The sequence below is a fragment of the Myotis davidii genome, unplaced genomic scaffold (genome assembly GCF_000327345.1).
Source record: "Myotis davidii unplaced genomic scaffold, ASM32734v1 scaffold130, whole genome shotgun sequence".
Taxonomy (NCBI): domain Eukaryota; kingdom Metazoa; phylum Chordata; class Mammalia; order Chiroptera; family Vespertilionidae; genus Myotis; species Myotis davidii.
Window position 1 is genome coordinate 6,332,282 of NW_006285040.1, and position 26,552 is coordinate 6,358,833.

The 26,552-nt window shown below is 41.9% G+C and overlaps 1 protein-coding gene and 1 pseudogene across 3 annotated transcripts in view; one reads left to right on the plus strand and one right to left on the minus strand.

Moving 5' to 3' along the window:
- Positions 1 to 26,552, plus strand: part of EPB41L4A (erythrocyte membrane protein band 4.1 like 4A) — a 210,253-nt gene that overhangs the window by 50,318 nt on the left and 133,383 nt on the right. The gene's annotated exons all lie outside the window — the stretch shown is intronic.
- Positions 9,592 to 9,987, minus strand: LOC102756813 (annotated as a pseudogene). The gene has a single exon (XR_001512463.1). The product of XR_001512463.1 is annotated as a DET1- and DDB1-associated protein 1 pseudogene (transcript).

A 26,552-nucleotide genomic window follows, 5' to 3' on the forward strand; every position in this document is an offset into this window, starting at 1 on the left:
ATTATCTGCTTGTTAGTGCCTGATAAGGCTGCTGCTCTGTTTTGATGTCACAGGAGAAAGAAGAACTGGTAAGTTTGCTTCTCACCGAGAAACTACAGCAAGGATGTGATTGTGCTTCTGAAGAGCCTCGTCAACTCATGCTTTCTGGAGGGAGGGGAAGTGGTAAGCTGAGGAAGAATTCTTACAAACAGGACATGAAGGTTATTTCATACTGTGAAATAAGGGCCCGAGGATGGAGGTCAGTGTCACTGCTGAGGAGGCATTTGCACAGACTTGGGAGCATTAAATCTGGTTGTGCGTTTGTATGAGGGGGTATATGGTCAGGAGTACGGGCTCTGAATACCATGGCTTGTGTTTGAATCTGGGCTTCATGTCTTATTGGCTGTGTGACCCTGAGTAAGTTACTTAAACTCTCCGTGTCTCAGTTTTTCCTTCTCCGAAAAATGGTGTAACAGTTCCAACCTCAAGTAGTTGTTGTGGGGATGAAATGAAATGATCCCTATAGAGTACTTTAGAAGTGTCTGGTACATGAAGTGCTCAGAAATCTATGGTTTTTAGTAGTAGTAGCAGGAGTAAGAGAAAGTGAAGTTAGAAGGAAATGTTTAAGCTAGAAAGATAGGGCAGATGAAACAGATCTCTAGAAGCGAGGCCATGGCTCGGGCGCACTGGCCAGCGAGGCCTGTAGGCAGCCTCTGGAGGCTTCTCAGCTAGCAGGGACTTAGATGCTGAAGAACGAAGGACTTAGTTTGTTCTAAATCCTACTTGTAAGTAAAATAATTTGTAACAACACTCCTAGATTTTTCCAGGTTTCTGGAGCCAGCTTTAGTCTGTGTGCTAGGGAAGAGGGTGATGAGTATGAGGCACATCCAGGCTTCACATCCTGACCTTAGCAGGTCCGTCAGAACAGTGTCAGCTTGGAAGACACTCTGACAATGAAGTAGCATGTGCCGGCCCAGCAGTGCAGACTCCTGGGAGACAATTTTTATTCTCAGCTGTGTTTATAAAATGGGAAACTTTGAGCTTTGGGAGGAGACTTGTCTAAAGTTACACATCACAGCAGCGGAAGAGTTGGGTTTCCAGCTGGGTCTGTCTGAGTACACAGCCGCAGCCTTTAGCTTTGGGAGAATCATACCGATTTCTCCCCTTCCCAGGACCTTGTCCCAGAGGCAGAAACACGATGACCTGGATTTAGTGCTCCTTCATGGTTGGTGTTATGGGAGGACTACTAAAAGGAAGGTGATAGTCTCTATCCGTTCCAGTTGGATGTTTTCCGAACTTAGAGCCTCAGTGTGCTACATTTCTCAGAAGGCAGTTCTAGGGGAAGCACTAAACGATCTGGACATGTGTCTGGCCTGTTGGCAAAACAGCATAATCATCATGGGAATTTTGAGGTGGGTAGCCTTCATTCTGAGATACTCATCCTCGTACACTCGAAACATTATTCACTGTTTGACCCCCAGAGAACTGAGCTCATCACTGATGTCCAGATAGGTCCTGTCCCCTCTGTCTGCCATCTTTTCCTGTCCCCATCCCTTATTGCTCCCTCACTGGTGCTGGCTCTTTCCTTCAATGTGAACAGGCTCAGGTCTCTTGCATCTGCCTCGAACTTGCACCAGTTACCCTTATTTCCCATCTCTTCATAGACAAACTTCTCAAACTAGTGTCCAGAGAAGGAGGTAAAGGGCCATGTGAGAGAGGTGTCAGGAAAGCCACAGGACGGGTCATGGTCAGATGCTACAGCAGTGGTTCTCAAAGTGTGATCTCGGACCTGCAGCAGCAACATCACCTGGGAAGTTGTTAAAATGCAGATTCTTAGGCCTACCCCAGGCCAACAGTCAGTAACTCAGGGTGGTGGTGGTGGCGGGGTGGGGTGGGGGAGGCGGTGGTGGTGGTGGTGGTGAGTCATCTGACTTAACAAGGTCACCAGTTGTGGTGCATCCTAAAGTTTGAGAACCACTGTGCTACAGAGAGGTCGAGTTAAATAAAGGCCAGAAATCCCGATGGGAGTTCCTAATTGGGTAGTTCCTTATTTTATTGCTTTGCTCCCTCAGTCCTGTGCAGTCCTGCTCTGTCAACACTTCGCTGTAAGTGCTTGAAGTCTGCAGGACCTTTCTCCTCACTCTTATGTTGCTGTGAGCACAGATATGTGGGGAGAGCCCTGGGTCCCTCGTCAAGTGTTCTGAGTTCTGTTCCAGCTTCCTCCTCTTTTTTTCCCGCAACCCAGGCACATGCCCTTGACCGGAATCGAACCTGGGACTCCTCAGTCCGCAGGCCGACGCTCTATCCACTGAGCCAAACCGGTTTCGGCAAGCTTCCTCCTCTTAACCAGCTGGGCCACTTAGCATAGCGCTTAGCATAGCATTCTGGACCCTAGTTTTCTCCCAGAGAGTGAGATTTGCTAATCATTAAAGGACCTCCTCCATCTATTTGCTGCTTAATTATGCTATGCATTTAAATTTTTTAATTTATAAATTTGTTTAAATATGTTTGCTACTCTGTTGATGGCAGATTTAAGCATGCTATCTGTGCTTGCCATAATTTTGAATATCTAACATATATTTTAGTCCCATAATAATGAACCAGTTTATGACTGGGGGCTGTGCTGTCAGGCATTGATGCATTGACTGACCTTGTCAAGGCACCTGACACATTTCTTTTAAACCCCTCAGTGGGGAGATAGCTAGCCCTGATGTAGAACTTGTATTTATGGTTTGATGATGAGACTCCCAGGCTTTGACCAAGGAACAAAGCCACATTTGTGCTGCTTCTGTATGATTCCTCCTCTCTTCACTGGCACCTAACCCCAGTCACCAAGGCTTGTTGATTTTTCTCTCTAGGAAAAGACCATTTCCTCTTTTCCATTCATGCTTCCCCCTGCCTCTGACTTTCTTTCAAGTAGCCAATGGTCTGAGGACCCACTGCATTTTGGCTAATGCACTGGTAGGTCTGGAGGCAAACTGTGAGCGCAGCAGGGGAGATGGGGAGGTTGCTTGACATTACAGAGCAGGGGGCAGGTAATCTTTTTCTGTAAAGGGTCAGATAAGAAATATTTTAGGTTTTGTGGGTCATAAGGCCTCTATCACTGCTATCTGATTGTGCCATAGACACTGTGTAAAACAATGGTGTTTTAGTCAAGGCTCAGGTGGCAGGCAGATTTGGCACACACACTGTACAGTGGGGCCTTGACTTACAAGTTTAATTCGTTCAGTGACGGAGCTCGTAACTCAAATTACTCGTATGTCAAATCAAAAAGTGAACGAGTGAGACACGTGATGCTGGGCTGATGTTGTGGCGTTCACTGTGACGTTCGCTGCGCCAACTAGCGGTCGGGTATCTGAAGCTGGCTCGTAACCTGAATTTTAGCTCACAACTCAAAGCAAAAAATTGGCCGAGAGACGGCTCGTATCTCGAAAAACTCGTTATCGGGACACTCGTAAGTCAAGGCTCCACTGTAGTTTGCCAGACCTGTTATGAGAGTGAGGCAGGCCGTTACCATACACAATAAAAAGTGTGTGTGTGTGTATCAAGTTGTGATGCATGCTATGAAGAAAATAAAGCCATGTGAAGGGAATGAGAAAGGCTGGAGTATGTGTGTGTTCTTTCATACATAGACTGTAGAAGACGCCTGTGAATGAGAAAGTAGGGAAACAACCTTGGGCTCATGGTGGAAGAGTCTTCCAGGTGGAAGGAACACAGGTGCGGTGCTCCTGGCATGGCCATGTGTTGGGTTCATTCAGAGAGGCCAGGCTGGCTGGGGTGATCCAGGGAGACGGCAGGCAGGGACTCTGGGATCGCTGCCAAGGGAAGGGCTCACCAGCAGACAAGGGAGGAAGGACTTTCCAGAGAGAGGAGGTAGTCTGTGTGGGGTCTGGAGGTGTGAGAGAGGACGATCTGATTGGGGAAAGTAAGAGGTTTGGTCTGGCTGTAGAACAGGTTAGATGAGCCATGTGGTAAAGTCGGCTTTGAACGTCATGCCAAAGGGTGTTGACTTTATTCATGGGCAGGCTTTTAGGGAGAGGAACACTGTTTGCTTGTGTTTCAGAAAAGGTGACAGGTGATTGTGTGGAGGGTGCTAGGCGGGATGTAGGTGGGAGGAAGGATGAGGTACTGAGACTGAGGGGATGGAGATGAGGTGTTGGATTCAGGACACACTCAGCCAAGTGGACTCCTTTCTTGTTTAAGTGCTGTGCCTTCCTGCACTGTGCCTTGTCTCCTGCCATTCCGCCCTAAAAAAACCTTTTGTGGGGAGCCTGCCCCCAACACTCCAATTACAAGAGTCCACTTTTTCCTCCCAATTCTCATAGCACCTTCTTCCTGGTACTTCTCCTACCCTGTGGGTCTTATAGGGCTATTTGTTTACATGCCTTTATCAGTTCTTAGATATTTTAACATTCTTGAGGGCAAAGGATCTTTTCTTGATATTGAGATCTTAGTATACAGTGTAGTGGGGAACATGAACTTAGGAGTTACGCTGACCCACCACTTACTGCTGTGACCTTAGGTAAATGACTTTGTTTCTCTGAGCTTGTGTTTCCTCATCCATGAAAGGAGGTAGTATTACCAGTCCTATAGGCAGGGCTCTGGTGATAACTGAGATACTGCATGAAAGCACTTAAAACAGCCTCCACATTTTAAGTGTTCAATAAATGTTAGCAGTTATGAGTAGCATTGCTGTTATATTACATCAATGCCTAACACAATGCCTGGTTTATAGAAAAATCCTCAAAAAAACATTGTTTGACTGAGAAAAAGTGGTACAGATGGAGGTTACGATAGAGGAACACAGACTAAGCCCAAATTGTGGTAATGCTGACAGATGGGTTTGGTCTCTGTAAAGATCAGATTATGGGATTTTAAGAGAGAATTATACCTAGATATCTTAGAATGTTATTAAAGAGGAAAAGTTGGTAAAGTTTCATTTATATATGAGTGAAAAATCTCAGTATACATGCATTATCAGTATTGATGATTGCATGTTCTTGAATCACAAAATCTGCTCATGACAGATTTGAAAGACAAACATTTAAGGATAATAACAATGCACATTACTTCCAGGCTAAGAGAGCTAGCTTCGTTGTTTCAGTTCTCAGTGGCTCCATGTAATAACTATAGATGGGTACTATTTATTGTCTTTCATTGCTCAGAAGGAGAGGAGTAAGGTATGTGAACAGCCTAAAAACGAAGCCTCCAATGAAAAGATGCTTTTGCTCCAGAGAAACCAGAAATTGTGTGTAGACCTAATCAGGTAAAAATTGAAAGTGATGTATTGACCCCAACCACCTCTAGGTTATTTGTCAAATAAGCTACCATCTGCTCTTTATTCTTGCATCTAAAATCTTTTTTCTAACTTCCTGGCCTTCATTAATAAGAGGTTATACTCGGTGCTTCGGTCACACAACCTGTAGACCTTTCAGTCATCTTCTTTACAGTGTGTACTGTTGCCTCCCCCACCCTGTCTAGAGGTTCTGGTCTTGAATTCTGGACCAACTCAGTGGTAAACCCTAATCATAGGGCCCATTTAATTACACAGGGGTCAGGGAGTCTGTCCTACATTGGGGATATTTGGTGAGCAGCTCTAATGACTACCACAGGAATATGTACAGTGTAAAGAGAGTCACACCCCTTTTTGATTTGTATTTTGTAAAATGACAGGTGATATGATCTCAGTTCCCTAGATAACTGACAAATGCCCTTTGGTTTGTGTTCGTTACTTATCTTCTTATTATATTACTATTGTTGAGAAAATTCTAATCAAAACTCTCATTATGCTAGTATTATGTAAAGATTTTCACTACACCACTCCCATCCATTTTTAGTCTTAAAATTGACTTAAAACTTGTGGCCTCTGGATTTTCCATAGCTCTTTGAACTACCAGTGTTTGTCTGCTCTCTAGTCACCTACTGCGTCTTCCTTCATGTTTTCCTCTTACCCAGAAGGGCCTTCCCTTTTCTTTCCATCATCCATATCCTCCTCATTCAATAAGATTCATTTCCTTCAGGGAGCCTCTCCTTCCCTGGAATATAGGGAATCAGGAAATGCAAATTTGAGGACACGGAAGGGTGGTCCTGATAGATTAAAAAGGAGTGGGGGAGAGCGTTGTTTCTAGATAAAGGATCATTGGAAAGAAGTCCAGTGTGGCTCGACTCTAAGGGTGAGGGGATTGACAAACCAGGTGTGACTCATCAGGGCAAGATTATGGAAGGAGGGCTTGAGGTCAAAGTGAAGGAAATTTGGTTGTTATCTGTATGATCTAGGGACTCCATTGAAGAACTTTAAACAAGGTGTCAAGGTCAAGTTTACATCTTAAAATACTCACCCTGACTGTTATGTTCAATTAGGAGGCAGTTGCAGTAGGATGGCTCGGACTGGGTGGAGGTGGTGGAGATGGAAAGCCATGGACAGATTTGTGTTCAGAAATCTTGTCCCAGTTGTCACAGTGTCTGGTCAGTTGGGTAAAACAAATCGCCTGGAAAATGCCAATTTGTGGGCCTGGCTGGGTTCTCGTGGAGTTGAACATAGAAGCACCCACTCCTGTTTGAGTGATTTTATCATATTCCTCATTTTTAAAATCTTGTTTTGACTGTATTGACCCAGCAAAAAATAATATAAGATATATATGTGTGTGTGTGTGTGTGTGTGTGTGTGTGTGTATATATATATATATATACATATATATATATATAACAATATGTGATATTTTCAGCCTGTAAATCTATTTTCCTGTTCAAAGACAATAGATTAATTCTTCCTGTTCAAAGACAATAGATTAATTCTTCCTCATCTAAGGCTGAGAAGATTTCTGACTGCTCAAAAAGGAGGGTCCTTAACACTGAGTTTGGAGCTTAGGTAGTCCAGACTCTAGTGGAGGGGGGTGCCTTTGGATTTTTGCCTTTCATTGATGAGGCTTTCTGCCCTGCCCTCATGTACGCTGTGCAGAGCTTTGGCCAAGTCCTAATGAGGCCCCCTGTGCTCTGGGCTCCTTGTGCCCAATCAATGCAAGGCCGCCTAGCTTCTGTGCTCTGACAGAGTGCTCATTCTTGTGCTACATTAACGTAATGGAGTTAAAAATGATCTTCAGGGGGAGATTGATCCCATTCTTGGTAATATGTTTCCTAAAGTTGTTTGTTACAAATGTTTTTTTGCTGTCCTTTTCTCTAACAAAGACCGATGTTTAACTTTGCCCAGTGGGGTGTCTGTGAGACACCCATAGCTCTCATCTTTTACTTTTCGTTTTCTTAAACTCAATTGTGCATTGCAGTTTCTGAGGTGACTTGAAGTGGGTGCTGAGCAAGCCGTTTCTGTGTATTTACAGGCGAAACTCAGTCACAACATCGAGTGTGAACCTAGAATAATTCAATGTGATGTCCCTCCTGGCTAATCAGAGGCCCTGGCAGACAGCCAGGTTGCCAAAGAGGCATTTATGCAAAAGGAGAGCTGGTGACATGTGTCCTGGAAAAAGTGGCATCAGATCTGCTGTCAGTATGTAGCAGGAGAGAGAGAGAGAGAGAGAGAGAGAGAGAGAGAGAGAGAGAGAGAGACACAGAGACACTGTCTGACTCATACAAGCATGCAAATGTGTATGTGGAGGACAGTGTGGGGAAAGAAAGGAGGACCAGAGGAAGTTGAGCCATCTGAGGGAGACTCATTTTCCCTTCGCGGCCAGGCCCCCCATTTCCAAGAATAGGACCTGCAGACAGGGCATCCCGGATTGTCTCTGCTTTGTCTCTCTCTGTGTGTGTTTGTTTAATATTCATCAACACCCCATCTCCTGGGGCTTGGTGTCACAACCATTATTCCTCCATCGGAGGCTGGTTGTGGCTTCCTGCAGGGACCAGCCGTGCCTCTCCTTAATTGGCTGGTAGGGTCAGCAGCATTGACATGCACATTCCTGCCATTTTCCCTTCTTGGCATCTCCCCCCTTCGCAGTACATTTTCTAGAGGGGAGGGCCAGCAGGGCCAGGAGGAATTAGGGGTCTTGCCTGAGGAATGAAACCTGCTCAGGGATGCAGTTTCTTAGCCAGAGGCTTGTTCCCAAACCGAGATGCTGCATTCCAATCAAATGGAGGGGGTGCTTCCATTTTAACCTGATGGAGAATAAAACAGCCTTACTTTTGTGAAGCTTTTGGTCAGCGTAGTGGCTAGTAGCGATTTCAGTGTTCTTAGCATTTACAGGCAATGGGCACTCTACAGTATTGAGCGAAACCACGGTTATGATTAAATATCAACACCCACCACCTCCCTGTTCTCCCAGCACCACATGCTGTGTGATCTGAGCCTCTGAAGAACCTGAGACACGACTCTCTTGATGGCTATGTTGTGTTGCGTTTAAAACTGTGCAAGAAGAAAGCCTTTGACTGTCTGTTAAGTAGCTACAAAGTGCAAAAGCAAAACTACAAAAATAACAGCGTGCTTTTAGGAAAGTATGGTGAGTTTTTAAAAAGGCATAGTTCCGTCCTATCTGTGTATCTTTTCAACTCCTAAGTTTTTACTGTGCTCAGAATAACAGAGGTTACCATCAGTGGGGCATAAAGTATAACCTGAGGGTATCAATCATCTATAAGACTTAGGAAGGAAAGAATGCACAAAGGAAGAGGGAAAAGAAAAAACAAAACAAACCGGGATGGAAAAAGACAGGTGTGCCTACACTGGGGAGTGGAAGAGGGACTCCAGGGAGGGTCCGGTACCACTCGGGAGCATCAGTGCCATCCGTCTCATTTTGCCCAGAATTTTATTACAAATAAATAAAATAAGCATGCCCTAACCGGTTTGGCTCAGCGGATAGAGCGTCGGCCTGCAGACTGAAAGGTCCCAAGTTCGATTCTGGTCAAGGGCATGTACCTTGGTTGTGGGCACATCCCCAGTAGGAGGTGTGTAGGAGGCAGCTGATCGATGTTTCTCTCTCATCGATGTTTCCAACTCTCTATCCCTCTCCCTTCCTCTCTTTAAAAAAATCCAAATATGTTTAAGAAAACAAAACCAAAACCCAATAAGCACTTATTTCATGGGAGACTTTTTCACACTCTGAAATGGATAGTGACAAAGAGAAAGAGTAGTCAAGGCCCTGAGTGGTCCCCAAGACAGATAATTATTCAAAAAAACCAGAAGTATCACGCCTAAGGCTGTGTTTCAGCAAGAGTGGGGAAAGAATAGAAAAGTTGATGAGATAGTTTGGAATGGAGAACTAAAAAAAGGACTGTTTTACTGTTCTCCCCTTCCTTTTTTTTTTTTTAAGTAGGAAAGATCCTTTTATTGGGGTGGACACTGAGCACGCACCAGTCCGTGATAAAATGACTTAAGAGAATGATCCGAAAGGGTTGACTTCTTCCTGTGGCGTGCTCTCAGAGCAGGGTCCGGGCACGGCATAGATCCCGGCGGACCCGGCGTCAAGGCCAAGTCTTTAAGGCCGGACCAGGGGATGGAAGCGGGAAGAAGGGCCCCACCCCTGTCACCCAGCTGCAGCAGGGCTTATCGCTAGTCACTCAAAGACACACTCTGGTTCTCCAGAGAAGGATGGGGAGCAGGAGGAGGGGATTTGGGGTGGGGTGGAGTAATGAATAACAATGTTGTTTTTCAAGAAGCATCTACCAACATCACACTACTGGGTCTGACATGTGCATGTCTGGGCTGTCGGTCCGTGCGACCTTGTGGGGAGTCGCTGAGCTCTCGCCCTTGAGGTCCACTTGCTCCTGGTCTCTCTTCTTGGCAGCGTTCTTTTTGTCCCATTGCTGATGTAGGTAGCGCAAAAGGATGTTTGTTTTTTCTGTCACGATGATCTGTTCAGATGGGTACTCGCACGTGGGCAGGTAGACTGAGGGGCGTCGATTCGAGGCTTTACACACAGAGTCAGCATGAAATCGACTAAAATTGCTTTTGTTGTAGACTGGCAGTCCTTTCAAAAAATCTGCCATCTTCTGCTTCCTCTGTCGCCGCCTCAGCTACTGCCTCAGCCGCCACCGCTGCCACCACAGCCGCCTTCTTAGCCACCGCCCCCCTTCCTTCTTAAGATTTTGGAATTGGAACTTTGGGAGCAGGACTTTCTTAATGTTGTACCTACAACAGAGGTGGAGGTCACGATGCCCTCTGCTTTCCTTTCTGCTCCCATTGACCAAGATTCCTTAGCTTCCTTCAGTTACCATTCCTGGCTCACCCATTTTTCTTGTGTGTGTGTGTGTGTGTTTTTTTTTTTTTTGGTGGGAGGGGGGGCTCTTGGTGGCAGTCCTGTTCCTTAATAAAAAATACTTACTGTGATTCTTATGCCTGGCTGCCCTCGGCAATCTCTTGAGCAGCACAGATGGGGTGAGGGATCAGTATTTTGATGGTGCAGCCAGGAGTGGGTGCCCAGCCTATCCTGCCTGAGTTAGCAGCTCCCCAGCTGCCATTGCCCATGTTAGTTGGGCCTGCTGGGTGTTTACTCCTGGGGCAGAGACTCCTTGCCTCCCAGCTCCACTGTCTGTACTTGCTGGCCCAGTGCCAGAGTGGAGTCTGACAACGTGGCTCTGATCAGACTCCGTGGGGTGCAGCAGCAGGGCCCAGAGGCTCCTGTCCCATCAGTCGGCCCTTGCCTGCTCTGGCCCCAGATGCTCAGTATTTCTTTGGTTTGGCATCCCAGTGGGAAGCAGGTCATGCCAGCCCATTGAAACCCTGGGGAGCCCACACCCCATCCTGCTAACTGCTCTCTCTGAAGAAATTAATCACTGCTTAATTTCTTCCAAATCTATATAAAATACGTATGTGTTAATATATATTGATGCACAGACCCAAAAATATTCTTTTTAATTTATATCAAGAGACTATATGCATTGGAGGCAGGACAGCACAGTTGCAGCCATGAGGCTGGGTTCATGTTTAAGGCCTTGGGCTAGTTACTTTCTGCCTCAGTTTCCTCATCTGTAACAGAAGTGGTTCTGATTGAACCCAATAATGTTAAGAATGTGGAACAGTGCCTGGTGCATAGTAAATGCAGAATGAATGTAAATAGTTTATTACTCTGCATCTTGCTATTTTTTTTATAAACTTAAAATATATAAGGTCTACATATACTCCTATTTTTTCCCCTAAAAAATAAATGATTTTAGCAAATTGTCAAAATGTGCCCTTTTGTTATCTTTCAGTGCTGCAGAGCCTGGTTAGTGCAAAACATGCTGTGATTGTGCGCTGACTAGCATTTTATGTTAGGAATGAGCCCTAGCCATGTTCGCGGTGCCTTGTGCATTTAAAGGGAGCTGCTAGGTATGTTTTATTTGATCTTCCAAGCCAGCCTGTGATGTGGGTTAGGCAGGTGGTATTAATGCATTTTGCAAATAAGGAAATGGAGTTGGAATGGGATTTAGCAGACCTGCCTCAGGTCACATAGCCTTGTCTGGGCTGGGATAATGCCCAGCACTCTGCCTCCCTTTGATACTGCAAGTAACTCCTTGGGCCACCTACTGTGGGAAGTCCTGTTATCTTCAGCTGAGGAGGGGGCGGGGTGCTGAATGTGTTTCCCCCACAGTGAGGTAGGTTTGCTCAGATTTATCCACACTCCTTTTCCTGAAAAGAGATTGTTAGCACAGTCCCTGGGATTAGAGTTGTACTGTGGGGACACTGAAGAGATAAAACCAGGAAGTGGGTGTGGTGCAGCTGGGCATGGAAAAGAGCAGTGAACCAGTGAAGCAGAGGCAGGAAATGTGGTCTCAGTGTCTTCACTCTTTAAAATGATGCCTTGGTAGTAAATGTTCTCTAGGGTTACAGCTGAGGATTTAGGGCCAGAGAGGTTAAGTGGCAGTTCTAGGTCACAGCTAGTTAAGAGCAGAGCCAGGACTAGATATGGAGGTTTGATCATAAAAGAATGAGTAATCAGGGCTATCAGAACCCTTTCTCCAGCCCATGCATCCAGCTATCAGCAGTGTGTTCCTTTAGCAAGAAGAGCTTTAGTATAATGCTGACAGTAAAAGCATAATGTGAACCACATAGGTAATTAAACTTTTTTTTTAAAATATTGATTTTTTTGAGAGAGAGAACAAGAGTGAGTGTGAGAGAAACATTGATTTGTTGTTCCACTTATCTATGCATTCATTGGTTGCTTCTTGTATGTGCCCTGACTAGGGATTGAACCCACAACCTTGGCGTATTGGGACAATGCTCTAACCAACTGAGCCACGTAGGTAATTTTTAATTTTCTAGTAGCCACATTAAAAAAGTAAAAAAAATTTTTTTGGATAACATTTTATTTAATCCAATATGTAGAAAATATTATTTCAACAGGTAGTCAATATAAAATTAATTTTTTAAAAAATTCTGTGTGTATTTTACATTTACAGCATGTCTTACTTTGGACTAAATAGATTTCAGGGACTCAGTAGCCACACGTGGCTAGTGATGACTGTAGTGGACCGCACAGCTCTCCAAGGGCAAGAACTGGTTAAAACGCATACTGTTCAAGTTGCTTTGAAACAAAGACTTTACCTCTTGCCCCTTGTCGACATTTAATGTGCATTTTGGTTAAACTCCCTAAAGCACTAAAGAAACCAGGTGAAATTTGCTGTTAATAAATGCCAGGGAAAATTCTGTCTTCAAAACCTGTAATTTAGGAGTTGGCGATTCACATTCTAAAAATTATGCTTTGTATAGATTTTAAATGATAAATTCTTATAGTACCTTTGTGTTTTCTTCTAATATATTAACTATTTTACATACACAAAAAATCCAAGGAATTAAGAAGTTTTATTTGGTACTTTACTACTTGAGGATTAATGAATATGTATAAAAATTTCAGAAAAAAGTAAGTCAGTGGTAATTTGAATGATTAAAGTTTGATTTTGCTGCAACTTTTAAAGGGAAGATTGTTGCTTATAAGGTATTAACCTGAATAACATTTTAATTTTTTCTTGATTTCAGAGAGGAAGGGAGAGTGAGAGAGAGGTAGAAACATCAATGATGAGAGAGAATCATAAATTGGCTGCCTCCTGCACACCCCACACTAGGATCCAGTCAGCAACCCCGGCATGTGTCCTGACCGGGAATTGAACCATGACCTCCTGGTTCATAGGTCAACGCTCAACCACTGAGCCACACTGGCCGGGCCTAAATGACATTTTAAATCAGTGAGCAAGATAAACATGGAGCAGTTAAGACAACTGGATTCTAGTCTCACTCTGGTTGTAAATAAACTCTGGGGCAAAGTTCTTAGGTTAGATCTATTCATTACTTACAAAACAATATCCAAAATCATTTCATTTTTTTAAAAAAACATTGATTCAGATAACTATTTTTTAATGGTTATCAGATATACAACCCTTTTCTGCTCAGGACTACAACTCTGTATTCACAAGGTTATTTCATTGGGAAAGTTATATTCGACTAAGGTTATTTTGATTGATAGACTCTCTCTATCCTCTCTATCTCCCAATATTTTACAACATCTTTCAAAGGACTATAACTTGCCCAAATGTTAGAGAGATATAAAATAAAGATATGAACCAGAACAAAATAAATTGATGGAGACAGCATGTAATGAAAATTTGTAGGACTGCAGTGCACATGAAGAATAGATTGACTGGGGAGCATTTGAGATCTTGCTCCCTGGCTCAAATAAACTCATAAAAGAAAAAGAAAAAAAAAAGAAGAGTGGATTGACTTGACAACCAAACCCATTATGAATTCAATGCTTGCCTACCATCTTTTCCTTTCTTGTCTTTCTTTCTGTGATTCAAGAGCAGTCATTGATCATTTGCTATATTTAAGGAGATTCTATAGCTAAAGTTTATAGTCTGCAATTTCTATTACAACAGGAAAAAAAGGCTTATTGAATAGGTACATGTTTTGATATATCCTTAAAAGTAGCTTTAGAAGGTATTTATTTCTTAGAATAATTGAATTTAAACATGGAGGACTCCTTTATAAAAGCTGTGTTGACTACTTAATATCTTGAATTTCTTTTTAAAAAATATGTTTTTATTGACTTTAGAGAGAGAGGAAGGGAGAAGGAGAGAGAGAAACATAGATGAGAGAGAAACACCATCAGCTGCTTCCTGCGTGCCCCCTCCTTGGGGATGGAGCTCACAACCTGGGAATCAAACCTGTGACCTATTGGTGTACTGGACAATGCCCAACCAACTGAGCCACACTGGCCTGGGCATGAATTTCTTATAATAATTCTCACCACCATCTGATAGAGTATGTATTTTTACTTACATATTTTGTTGAATGAGTAAGTAATTGATTTTTTAGCGACTGTTGGTCCTCTGTTGCCTCTGAAAAATTTTGGTTGAATGTAGAACTGACATGGTGTAGGTATGTAATAATCATTTGGTTGATTCTTAAAAGTGGAGAAGGGAACGGAATAAAGTAAGTAGAAGTCTAAGCAAAGGAGAGTGAGTGAGTTGAGAACACCAACCGTCTTTTGCGCTATAAACACCAGCACATCACATCCTCTGTGGAAGTGATGCTGAAGGAACAGAAATATGAAATAACAGGGCTCTGGAACAAGACTGTCTTCAGAAGCATGATGAGCTCAGAGAGCCTGTAAAACCTGGGTTCTAATAGTAGTTCTTCCTTTTTATGTCATCCCATAAATTTGAGATGCAAAGAAATATTTTCTGCTTAAAATTATTTTCAATTACTACTTAACCAGTAATACCCTGGGGTGGGGTTTATTGCCTTTCCTATGAATCTGGAAGAGCCTTGTTTGTGAAAGGGGCTCCAGTGAACAGTTTTTGCGCTGTGGCTGTGTGTGGGTCTGGCAGGTGTATTGATGGCCTTCAGGTGGATTTCCTTCTGGGTGTGGAATTGGGCATGCCTTCAGCGAGGAAGGGAGGGAAGGAGGGGAGAAGGAAGGAAGGAAGAAGTGGGTTGTGGGCACTCAACCAGTTCCTGGGTAAGTTAGTTTTCACTGAGAAAGGCAGTTAGTGGAGGTTTCCAAAGGATTCAGTCTCCGGCTTTGTTTTTTCATTGATTGCCAGAACTGGAGAGGACCTTTATTTAGTTGTTATCCCATTTCACAAATGAAGAAACTGGGGCCCTGAGTGCTTAGGCAGCTCACCTGAGGTTGCGGAGTGAGTCAGGAGCAGAGCTGGATGAAGCCCAGGTCCCTGACTCACCCTCAGCTGCCTCTGAACAGGGATCTCTGAGGTTCTCCTGGCATGGAATGACCTCCTCACCACCCTCTCTTTCCTTCCTTCCTTTTCTTTTTTCTGGATGTTTTTGAAATTATAAAATTTGAATTGCCAAAGTGAAACATGCTGTCATTCCGCATCACCCATTCAAAACACGATTCTGCTTTTGGGCACCACTTCAACTCCATGCACGTTTATCCAATTCTAATTTCTAAGTTAGGATGGCTATCATTTATTCAAGAAATCTCCTATTGATGGCCATGTGAACTGGGGGGTTTTATGTTGCCAGCCTCAAATAATGCCTCAATAAACATCCTTGGCTGTATAGTGGGTGATTTTATTTCCATAAAATAGATTCCCTGAAGTGAGATAGCGAGTTCTAAGGGTATCTGTGATAGCTACTCTCTGATTACTTTTCAGAAAGATTGTTGAGCTCTTTTGCCACTCACATTTATCATCATAAATGCTGTGTTTGTTTTTATTCTTTCCATCTGTCGATCTAAGAGTGTCCAGACCTGTGGAGAATTTTTATAAGAGTTTAGTTAAGCCTAACTGATGACATATGCTGGGGAGCAAGATCTCAGATGCTCTGGAGAATAACAGTTCTCCAGCTTCTTTTAGGCATTTGAAATTAAAGAGGGGATGTAAGGAAGATTACATGGAGAAAGCAAGGTGAGGATTGGATTACAGGCCAGTTAACAAGATCGTGTGCTCTCTTGAGGGTGGTTAAGGCTTATTTCAAAGGTGTGTTAGCTTAAGTGCACAGAAACAACGGACAGGGCTGCTTACAGCAAAATTAAACCTTTTACTAAAGATTTATATGCCTGAGGCAGGACTGTCCACCTTGAGCTGTCCAGTTAGGAATTTATGATCGTATTACTTGGAGGTTACTTTCCACAGAACTCCTATTTTCGTTCACACATCTATTTTTTAAACGTATCATTTATTGTACTTTCTTGTTAACATTCACTCTTTTCCCTTCTTTTGCTACATGGTCAGATTTCTCATCAGTTCTCTACCCATCTCAAAACATGGGCGTTCTTTCCTTTTCTGTTCTATTAAACGTTACTTTCCCACTGGATACCGTCAGAGCAGCTATAAATAAAAATTCTGAATTAACACATAAAAGTTAATAAATATTCCCCCATCTTAGGCTTTATCTACAGAGGTAAGAATTTCTTGTTCTTGTTTATTATGGGGTGTGTTTTTTGGCATTATATGTCTGTTAATAAATATTTAAACTATAAATTAGAAGTTCCTGGTCATATTATCTTCATCCTGTTACATTGGGCCTCCTTTTTCTCTCTTGTTTGTCTTCCATATCTTGAGATTTCTGCCTAGAGTGCATCTTTCAAGATGTCCTCCGATTGGGTTTATTGGTTGAACAGTTTCTTAGTCCTTGAATGTTCTAAAAGGTTGTTTTGAGGTTTTTTGGTCCTCCCTGACACGTGAAGGAATCTTGGTTGGGCTTCTTCTCTTGGTTGTCATTGTTGAACATTTGTTCTGTTTTCCAGTGTTGCACTTGAGAAATCTTTGCTTAGCTGATTCTTTTTTCCTCTGTAAGTCCTCTGTTCTATTTGTTTGAATACCTATATGATTTCCTCTTAATCTTTAGAGTCTCTGACTGCAGAATAACCTGTAGACGAAGCAAAGTCAAGTTTATTGCCTCCTGCAGTAAGGAAGACCATGACATTGGCAGAGCGTTGCAGAGGAGGGAGGACAGAGATGAGGAATTTATGAGGTTTATTAGGGTCTGGTATGAGACAGGTTGTTCAGTGCAAGGACATGGAATTAGAGAAGGTTTTTGATGAAATAATTTAAGACTGGTGGGCTGAGTAAGGGGAATTTAATAAGGATTAGCCTAGCTGTCCATTGTTCAGATAAATGGGTTTTTGGAAAGTTCCTGAAACCAACAATAAAATTATCTGTGACTTCATCTTGCTGGATAAAAGCTTCCTGAAATAGTAAAGTCATATTAATGCGGACAGTTGAATAGTAAAGTCATGTTAATGCAATAGTAAGATGTGTGGTTGCAGATGATTTCCCGTCCCAGCTTAAATATTTTACAAGCCCAGGCATGTGTCTTTTTTATCTTAGTTAATGCTGCCTCAGCTTGCTGTAGGCACTTTCAGTCTAGAGAATTATCCCTTCTTTCAGCTCAGGGAGGTTTTCTTTTGTTTGTCTCCTCTCTCCCTTCTAATTATTTTTTCTACATTCGTTAGTGTTTCTCTTTCAGGAAAGCCTGTTTTCTGCATGTTCTGTCACCTCATTCTGTCTTCCATTTCTCTAATATTTGTACTTGGGATGTTTCTTTGACCTTTCAGTACATAGAATGGGTTTTTAGTAGTGACAATTCCCTTTTCCACTTTGCCTATTTTAATTTTAATTTCAGAAATCATGCAGTTTGTTTTTGGAAAGCTTTTTTTGTATGTTCTAATAGTATCTCCTTGAAAGTCCCTGTTACCTTTCTGCCCTTATTTTCTTTTGTCTTTTTCTTAGACTTTTTAAAAAATATATATTTTATTGATGTTGTACAGAGAGGAAGGGAGAGGGATAGAGAGTTAGAAACATCAATGAGAGAGAAGCATCGATCAGCTGCCTCCTGCCCACCTCCTACTGGGGATGTGCCTGCAACCTTGACCAGAATCAAACCTGGGACCCTTCATTCCACAGGGAGACGCTCTATCCAGTGAGCCAAACCAGCCAGGGCTTCTTAGACTTTTTGTTCAATTATTAATCTTGGTCTCCTTCATTCAAGAGCTCTTACATACATAGGTGTTTTTTTTATGAGTTTTAAAAATATATATTTTTTTATTGATTTCAGAGAGGAAGGAAGGGGGGGGGAGAGAGATAGAAACATCAGTGATGAGGGAGAATCACTGATTGGCTGCCTCCTGCATGCCTCACATTGGGCATCTAGTCTGCAACCCACAACCTGGGCAGGTGCCCTGACTGGGAATTGAACCCAGACCTCCTGGTTCCTAGGTTGACGCTCAACCACTAAGCCATGCCAGTTGGGCTCTATGACTTTTAATGGGTGTCTCTTCCTTAGGCAGGCTAAGTGGACTCTTGGGCAGTGGGAAATCACCAAGGATAAAATGTGTGTTATAGTGGATGAGTATGAGCCACCAAACAAGGGACCCATCCATCAACTGAGTTACTGGGAGACTGCTTGGTCCTCAAGAGCACTTTACTTACCTATACAGTGACCTATGAGGCCTGCTGGGACAGTAGAATTAGACACATCCAAATAGCAGCCACAGCATCTTCCCAAACCATTAAGATTTCTGGCGAGGTAACTTCAAAGAGCTTTAAAATCGGTAGTTAACCCAGGTGGGCCCTTTTCCACACAGGAATTTTAAGAGCCCTCTCCCTGGGAGTTTTGAGAAAACTCTGGCTGCAGCCACAGTCTGTAGCTCTCCTGAGACAGTAGAAAGACATTTCGGAGCACAGGCTCTAGAGCCAGACAGCCTGGACTTGAATCCTGGCTGTGCCATGTACTGTCTGTGTCCTCTTAGGAAAACTGCTTAGCCCATAGGTTCCAGTGATCTTGTCTCTGAAGTGAGGAAAATAATAACCCCTATTTTCTTGAGTTGATATGAGGATTTATGGGAAGACGCAATGCTCTTAGAACAGTGCCAGGTGCGTGGCAAATGCTCAGTAAGGATTAGCTATTATTATTATCATCTCATAGGGCCAGGATTGAATTAGCATATGTAAAGTACTAATATGTGCCAATAAATGTTAATATTGTTAATTTTATTATTTTACATAATTCTGACTTATGTGGCTTTGAAATATTATGACATAAAAATATTAAGGAAACCACACTTGATTTTTTAAATTTGGAATGTCCCCGAAGTTAATTTAATAAAAAAAAAACACACCATAAATTTTTGCTCTGGCTCGTGTTGCTCAGTGGTTAGAATGTTGGCCCTGGAACCAAAGGGTCTCGGGTTTGATTCCTGGGCAGGGGCACATACCTGCGTTGCAGGTTTTATCCCCAGCCTAGTCGGGGCATGTGTAGGAGGCAACCAATCAATGTGTCTCTCTCACATTAATGTTTCTCTCTCTCTCTCTCCCCCTTTCTCCTTCCCTTCCACTCTCTAAAAAAAAAAAAAATCAATGGAAAAAATATATTTGGGCAAGGATTAACAAAAAAACCAAAAATCACAAATTTTAAAGTTGGGAAGCTGAGTGGTTTATAAACAGTATAAACTCTTTTATACCCTTCACCACAGATGCTGTTAACATTTTATCACATAGGCTTTATCATTATTTTTTTCTCTCTTACTAAAACATTTGTAAATTGAAAACATGAGGCTCATTACCTTTGAATGCATTAGTGCAGATTACCTACAAACAAGGACCCCACTACATAATGTGATAGGGACCAACTACCAACATAGGAATTAGATACAGTATGGCCATCTAATCCACATACCCCATTCACATTTTGCCAATTGTCCCAATATTGTTCTTTAGAGCAAATTAATCCAAGATTATTTGTAAGATTTTGTTCACATGTCCTTTAACTCTCCTTCAGTCTAGAACAGTTACTCAGTACTTTCTTGACCTTACTGTTTTTGAAAAGATTAGGCCAGGTACTTTGCATAATGTCCTTAATTTGGGTTTGTCTTATGTTTCCTTTGTATTAAATTCAGGTTAAATATCTTTGGCATGGAAAAGATAGAAATGGAGTTGTATTTGTTTGTTGCATCATGTCAGGTGGCATATGATGGCAGTTTATTCCACTCCTGGTAAGTGCCCCGACTGGGGTCAAACCCGCAATCTGGGTATGTGCCCTGACCTGGAATTGAACTGGTGATCTTTCGATGCTTGGGACTACGCTCAACTAACTGAGTCATACCACCAGGGCTCATCCACTCATTTTAGCATTGTTGATATTTCTCACCTGAATCATTGATTGTTTTCTAATTCTGTCATTCCTTCTAATTTTACTAGTTGGCATTTTGCTATAAGGAAGTGCTTTCTCTTCTTTTTTTATTCATTTACTAGAGGCCTGGTGCACGATATTCATGCATGGGTAGGGTCCCTAGGCCTGGCCAGCAATCAGGGCCTATTGGGGCCTTCCTTCCCCAGCTGCCAGCTGCCAGCTAGGGCCTTCCTTCATTCCGCGCTGCCTTCTGGTGGTCAGCGCACGTCATAGCAAGCGATCTAACTCCCTGTCTGCCGGTCGAACTCCTGAAGGGACAATTTGCATATTAGGCTTAATTATATATAGATATGTTTATATTCAAATGGGCTCAAGGATTCCTCTCAGGGAATTGTAATCTGATATTTTCATTTGTTTTCATACTCAGATTGTTCTGGGTTTGACCAATAGGCATCCCTTCAAGCTTGAAGGAGCTGTTATACAAGATTAAAAAATTACTCTTCCCAATACTGAAAAAAAAATTGTAGTAAAATATGGGCTTGATCATGATAATATGATGAAACAACACAGGAGCCTGGGAACACGTGTCATGTCTTACCCACTAGTACCACCACCCGGGAAAAGACGCACTTGCATTAAAGGGGACTTTCTACTTAAGGAAACCAAATATTTATTATGTTAACAATGGAGACTCAGGAGCTCCACATAACAAGCTGGTGCCAAGGTACCCAAGGATTAGCCTCCAGGTATGCCAGAGGCCAGGGTGGAAGCGAGAAACACTGTGCAGGGAGATGAAAGGTGGGTATGAAATAGGTTTTCACTGGAACTTTTTGAGAATTTCCTAATGAATGTGTTTTACATATCTAATTGTAACAGAAGACAGAAGAAGCAATAGTGTCTTGGTACATGCTTTGTCTCTTCTTCATGGGGCTCTGCATTTCTAGACTAAGAACAGTTGGGTGTTACCATTCATCTTATTATCTAAGGTCATGTAGTTGAATTTAAAAAACTACCCAAAATTTAGTGGCTTGAAACATTCATTTTATTATGTTTCATGGTTTTAGATCAGGACAGTGAGAAGGCTTCGCTGGGCAATATTTCTCCATGTGGCATTGACCGCAGACTTGTTGGTGTGGTTCAGGCAGTTGGGCTCATTTGGAGAGCCTAGGACAGCCGTGGGCAAACTACGGCCCGTGGGCCGGATCCGGCCCGTTTGAAATGAATAAAACTATTGAAAAAAAAGACCGTACCCTTTTATGTAATGATGTTTACTTTGAATTTATATTAGTTCACACAAACACTCCATCCATGCTTTTGTTCCGGCCCTCTGGTCCAGTTTAAGAACCCATTGTGGCCCTCAAGTCAAAAAGTTTACCCACCCCTGGCCTAGGATGTCTTCATTCCCAAGCCTGGCTTCTTGACAGGTGTCTGAAAGGTTGGGCTAGCTGAGCCCCACTTCTTCTTATGGAGTCTCAGGGTCTCCCCACATGGTCTCTGTAGCCGGGTGGTTAGACTTATTTCATGACAGCTCAGGATTCCAAGACACTAACGACAGAGCAGTTTTAAAAGCTATTCCGGACCTGGCTTAACAACACTTCTGTCAGAGAAAGCAGTCATAGGCCAGCCCAGACTTAAGGAGAAGGGAATTAGACCTCTTGATGGGAAGAGAATCAAAAAGTTTGCAGCCATCAGTGCTGTACCACACCTTAAAAAAATTATGAGTAGAAGATGAATGGATTTTTAAAACTTTGCCATAAAGCTTCCATATAAAATAGAATGTTTATTGTTTTCCCCCTGAATTTATTAAACATAATACATTTAGAGTTTTGAAATAAAGTCTTTTTATCATTAAGGTTAAAGTTCAAATAGTTTTACCAACACATGTTCTCCTGCTCTATAAGGGTCATGAGCTTTAAAGATAGAAGCATTTAAATGTCCTGAAAAAGCAAGATTATTAATAAATTCTCAATATTTCATTTTTCAGGATGCATGAACACTTTTATTTTTACTTTAAAAATTTAAAGAAAGGTTGTGGTTATGAAAATGTCCACTCACTTCATGTGAGATGTCAGTATGTGAATGAAGCCACTGTGGGTGCTCGAGCCCCTGTGAACCTCTCTAGCCAACATCAGATAGAGCAGATACTTAGTCATTTCTTCCAAGCCCTGCCCATATTGCAGTCATGAGCAAATTGTGGTTGTTGCTTTAAGCCACTAAGTTTTGAGGTGATTTGTTACATAGCAATAGATAGCAAAAACATTAGATAAAGTCTGAGAAAAGTTCATTAGTGTGATCAAACTTTTGAATATGAGAAATATAAGCAACACCTTGAAAAATAAACACATTTTACTCTTTTTATGACTGAGGGCTTTTTAAAATATATATATATATTGATTTCAGAGAGGAAGGGAGAGAGAGGTAGAAACATCAATGATGAAAGAGCATCATTGAACGGCTGCCTCCTTCATGCTCCATACTGGGGATCGAGCCCACAAGCCAGGCATGTGCCCTTGACCAGAATTGAACCCGGTACCCCTTCAGCCCACAGGCCGACACTCTATCCACTGAGCCAAACCAGCTAGGGCTTGAGAGCTTTCTTTAAAAACTTCTCACCTAGCAGTGAAGGTAACTCTTAATCAAAAACCATCAGATGCTAGAAGTATTCACCAATGATACATCTGATAAAGGGTCAATACCCCAAATTTGTGAAGAACTCAGATAACACCAGAACAACAAACAACCCAGTTGAAAAATGGGCAGATTTGAATAGACCAGTGATGGCGAACCTATGACACACATGTCAGAGATGATACCCGAACTCATTTTTTTGGTTGATTTTTCTTTGTTAAATGGCATTTAAATATATAAAATAAATATCGAAAATATAAGTCTTTGTTTTACTGTGGTTGCAAATATCAAAAAATTTCTATGTGTGACACGGCACCAGAGTTAAGTTAGGGTTTTTCAAAATGCTGACACGCCCAGCTCAAAAGGTTTGCCATCAGTGGAATAGACACTTCTCCAAAGAGGACATACAGATGGCCAATAGACATATGAAAAGTTGCTCAACATCAGTAATTATCAGAGAATTGCTAATTAAAAGCACAATGAGGTACCACCTCACAACTGTCAGAATGGCTCTCATCAATAAATCAACAAACAAGTGTTGGTGAGGATTTGGAGAAAAGGGAATCCTTGTCCTCTATTGATGGGGATGCAGATTGGCACAACCACTGTGAAAAGCAGTATGGTGTGACTGCAAACAGTTAAAAATGGAACAGTCTTATGACCCAGTGATTTTGCTCCTGGGAATACAACCGAAGAAACCCGAAACACTAATTCAAGAATATACACACCCCCATGTTCATTGCAGCATTATTAACAACTAGAGGCCCCTTGCACGAAGAAATTTGTGCAATAGGCCTTCCCTTCCCCTGACTGCTGGCACCGGTTTTCCTCCGACACCCGGGGCCCAGGCCTTTGCTCTGGCCAGAGCCTTCAGTCTTCGCTTCACCCTATGTATGCAAATTGACTGCCATCTTTGTTGGGTTAATTTACCTACTCTTCTGATTGGCTGGTGAGCATAGTGGAGGGATGGTTAATTTACATGTTTGTCTATTGTTAGGTAACATAGCCAAGATATGGAAGCAACTCAAGTTCCCATGAAAAGATGAGTGGATAAAAAAGCTGTGGTACCCATATACAATAGAATACTACTCAGCTGTAAAAAAGAATGAAATCTTACCTTTTGCAACAGCACGAATGAACCTTTGCTCAGTGACTTACGCTCAGTGAAATAAGTCAGACATAGAAAGACAACACCATATGATTTCACTTATATGTGGAATCTAAAGAACAAAATAAAGGAACAAACAAAATACAAACAGACTCAGATACAGAGAACAGATTGACAGTTGACAGAGGGGAGGAGTTTGGGGGCTGGGTGAAAAAAGTGAAGGCATTAAGAAGGACAAATTGGTACTTACAGAACAGTCACAGAGATGTAAATTGCAGCATAGGGAATATAGTCAATAATATTGTAATAACTTTGTATGAGGCCATGTGTGTACCTGAAATATCGAGGGCAAACCACTCTGTAAAATACATGCTCGTTTAACCACCACTGTGCTGTACACCTGAAACTAATACAGAGTAATATTGAATGTAAACTGTAATGGGGAAAAAACACATCCATCAGATGGTGGTTATCAATAGTTGGTCTGAGAAGCAATTACCATTGGTGCCTGAGAAATGTCTCCACGCCTCTACTTTACCTTATCCTGACGGGCCTGAGCTAAAAGAAATTCATGTGATTTATGTTTTCCCAGAGAACTTGGAATCTAATAGGTTAAACTGCTAAATAAAAATATGGTGAATTTTAAAGGCATAATATTTAATACTTTTTTGAAGGGTTCATTCCTCCTTTGTGAAGAAGTTAACTTTGTGAAGGTGTTTGTCTTGAATGTAATAGTTATTTTGTGCAGCTGGTAAAAACCTGCCTTTCTGGTTTGTAGTGTCGTGTTAATCAGCAAAGGTGTCATTACTCATTTGAAGAAGAATTCTTTGTTCTGGTTGAAAGTCTCACTGATGGTATTTTCTAATAAGCTTGTCCTACTTGGGAGTCTTTCTCTAAGATTATAAGCCTCTTGCATATCTGTTCTTTCCAGAATGTTGCTAGTATGTCAGTAATAAAAGTAATCTATCTCTACTGGCTGAGATTTAAGTGGCACATAATTCACAATCCAAAAATATGTCACAGGCATTTATTTATTCTCATTTGAAAAGTAAATTAGTACAGTGTAACATTTAAGTGAAGTTTTTCTGAATGGAGTTATAAAATAAAAAGTCAGTTGCTTTCTTATTTTCTTCCTGTTTCATGCTAATCTCTTTTATTTTCCTGATGATGAAAAACCAAATTCCTGTCACATTTATTTTGTTACATAAAGAAAACTGTATATGCTATAAGATTTACATATAAAAATTTAATCTTGGGCCCCTTTATTTTTTGATGTCTTATAAATTTCAAACATAAGCTACTTATTCTTAGACTACCTTTAGAGTCTGAGTCTGTTGGAATTATGTGACACTGAAACAATTAAAAGTAAACTTAAGTAGCTTTAAATCAGATAAATACCGAGGTCAAGATTACTGAATCTACTCAGCTTTCTCTTTGCTTTCGTAGGTCTGATTGGTCAAGAAAAATGGACATCTTTATAAAGAGGCAGGAAGAGAGGTTTAGTTCATAGGCCACCATGTTTCCAGTATTGCGTCTCTCTTCCTTGTTTGTTGGCCCTTCACATTAATTCAGTGAACTTTTAGGCAGTTCTTACTGTGTGTAAATTATTGGACTGGCTGGAAAGGAAGTGGTGTATAGCTCAATACTTGCTTTCAAAATGTCTAAATATTTGAAAAGTTAAGAGAAATAGAAAACAGCTTTGCCCTGGATGGTGTGGCTCAATGGATAGAGGGCCAGCCAGAGTACCAAAGGGTCCAGGGTTTGATTCCTGGTCAAGGGCATGTACCTTGGTTGCAGGTTTGATCCCTGGCCCTAGTCAGGGCATGTGCAGAGGACACCCAATCAATGTCTCTCTCTCACATCTCAGAGGACACCCAATTGATGTCTCTCTCTCACATCTATGTTTCTCTCTCTCACCCCTCCCTCCCTCTCTTCCATTTTCTCTATAAATCAATGGGGAAAAAATATCCTTGGGTGAGAATTAACCAAAAAAAGAAAATGGCTTTAATAAAGACAGACTAGTGTAAGTGTTGGAGATAAGCAAAATGAGACACTTTGTAGGTTCAATGAAGGCAGAGGTCATAGTGAGGTTGAGGGGATAAGGGCAGGCTTTCTGGAGAAGGTGATGATCAGAACTGGGTCTTGAACGGTAGGTGTGGTTTTGACGATGACAGAGAGGAGGGAAGGTATTCCAGATACAGAGAACAGTAGAGACAAGCCAGGACCCAGGGCAGCCTCATGAATTCCTTTCCTGATATTTGCGTTGTCGCTCCACTCTCACGTCTCATTAGTGGATGTCCATTATGTGTTTTAAGACTAAGTGCTCTGGTTACAGTTACGTTTTATCTTGTAGCATCTTAGAAATTCCTCATTTGGATAGAATTTCTCCTAGAAATGGCCAGAAAGACCTGGAATAGTACGAAATACAATCATATTCATGCCTTTCTTTTGCCAAGCACTGAAAGAAGTAAAGTTTAGAGACAAGTTTTCCTTAAACTTGAAATGACAGTAACCATCTGACTTTGAAATGAAGCCTGGGCCTCAGCATTTAAGGGGTGGGGCACATAGCCTCCACATGGTATTTGATGGTCTGTATGTAATAGTGAGGTTTGCTGCTCAAAGGGCTTAGGAAGAATTTAGACTAAAAAAATCTTAGAATGACTTTTGGTGTGGGGGGCAATGGAGAGTGTAAATTGTTTCTATGTAAACACGGTCAACAAATTGACGGCTCAACACCATAATCCCATTTAGTCTCTGTGCAAATTTCACTTACTTAACAAACCTCTTAGTGCATGAACCTGATCCACAAAACAACTACTTCCATGA